Genomic DNA, 977 nt, shown 5'->3' with positions numbered 1-977 from the left:
TTAATTTTGGTTACTATACCCATCATTTCTCTTTCTGTCTATTTCTTACATTGAAATGAAAATAAGTGCCATGGAGATAGCATATAGCTGTATCCATTTTAATATGTATGCAAACCTCTGGACTGATCCCCCAGGTAGCTTTCAGAGCTATCAAGACACTCTTATCAAAGTTATCAGAGAATAAGATGGGTATTTCCCCCGGAATTATCAAGAAGCCCCAAGAGAGTGGAGCTTTATTAAGAATTTACATGGACACTAGGTGTTTTTTTTAATTAGATTCTTGAGGTCTCCAAATCTTGTTTCTTTATGACAGTTTTTGGCAGTTTAAAAACTGTCTTTAGTGGAAGGATGGAGTTTTGGAGTTCTTTATCACTTTCATTAACATGTATCTGTGAAAGGCATTTCTTAATTAATAATATATGTGCTGGTTTGAAAGGATGCATGTATCCTAGAAAAGCCATGTTTTAATCGTAATCCCATTTTGTAAAGGCAGCCATTTCTTCTAATCCCTATTCAGTCCTGTATGTTTGAGACTATGATTAGATCATCTCCCGGGAGATGTGACTCAGTCAAGAGTGGTCATTAAACTGGATTAGGTGGAGATGTGTCTCCACCCATTTAGTTGGGTCTTGATTAGTTTATTGGACTCCTATAAAAAGAGGAAACATTTTGAAGAAAGGACGAGATTCAGTGAGAGCAGAGGATATGGCAGCACCACGAATCAGCAAGTCCACGAGCCAGTGACCTTTGGAGATGAAGAAGGAAAACACCTTCCTGGGAGCTTCATGAAACTGGAAGCCAGGAGAGAAAGCTAGCAGATGATGTGGTGCTCACCATGTGCCGTTCCAGATGAGAAAGAAGTCCTGGCTATAATTGCCATGTGCCTTCTCACTTGAGAAAGAAACCTTGAACTTCACTGGCTTCTTGAACTAAGGTCTCTCTCTGGATGCCTTTGAGTGGACATTTCTATAGATTTG

This window comes from Tamandua tetradactyla, chromosome 23 (assembly GCF_023851605.1).
Source record: "Tamandua tetradactyla isolate mTamTet1 chromosome 23, mTamTet1.pri, whole genome shotgun sequence".
Taxonomy (NCBI): domain Eukaryota; kingdom Metazoa; phylum Chordata; class Mammalia; order Pilosa; family Myrmecophagidae; genus Tamandua; species Tamandua tetradactyla.
The sequence above is the reverse complement of the archived record's forward strand: the minus strand, read 5'-3'. Positions refer to the sequence as shown.